We start from the raw sequence: 917 nt of genomic DNA on the forward strand, positions 1-917 counted from the left end.
AGATCAGCCTGGCCCACATGGTGAAACCCCGTCTCTACCAAAAATACAAAAATTAGCCACGCATGGTGGTGGGCACCTGTAATTCCAGCTACTTGGGAGGCTGAGGCAGGAGGATTGTTTGAACCTAGGAGGCGGAGGTTGCAGTAAGCTGAGATGGCGCCATTGCACTCCAGCCTGGGGACAGAGTGAGACTCCATCTCCAAAACAAAACAAAACAGAAGTGTGTGGCATTTCCTCCATCTCTCTCTTGTCCTTGTTTTCCCCAGGTGAGGCACCTCCTTCCCCTTTGCCTTCCATCATGATTGAAAGCTTTCTGGGGTTTCCCAGAAACAGATGACGCCATGCTTCCTGTACAGCTTGCAGAACCATGAGCCAATAAAACCCCTTTTCTTTATAAATTACCCTGTCTCAAGTACTTTTTTGTAGCAGTGCAAGAACACCTAAATACACCTACATATCTCTTCTTCTTATGGAAAAGCACCTGGAAATTGGGTGGGAGTTAGGCCCTGTATTAGTCTGTTTTCACATTACTATAAAAAAAAAATCTGAGACTGAGCAATTTATAAAGAAAAGGAGTTTAATTGGCTCATGGTTCTGTAGACTATACAGGAAGCACGATGCTAGCATCTGTTCCGCTTCTGGGGAAGCCTCAGGAAACTCACAATTGTGGCGGAAAGCAAACAGGGAGCCAGGCACTTTATATGGTGAGGCAGGAGCAAGAGGCGGTGTGGGGCAAGGGAGGGGGCGTGTCACACAGTTGTTTTTTTTTTTTAGACAGAGTCTCACTCTGTTGCCAGGCTGGAGTGCGGTGGCACGATCTCGGCTCACTGCAACCTCCGACTCCCTGGTTCAAGCGATTCTCCTGCCTCAGCCTCCCAAGTAGCTGGGATTACAGGCACGTGCCACCACGCCCAGCT

Source organism: Piliocolobus tephrosceles, chromosome 1 (genome assembly GCF_002776525.5).
Source record: "Piliocolobus tephrosceles isolate RC106 chromosome 1, ASM277652v3, whole genome shotgun sequence".
In the NCBI taxonomy this organism is placed as follows: Eukaryota; Metazoa; Chordata; class Mammalia; order Primates; family Cercopithecidae; genus Piliocolobus; species Piliocolobus tephrosceles.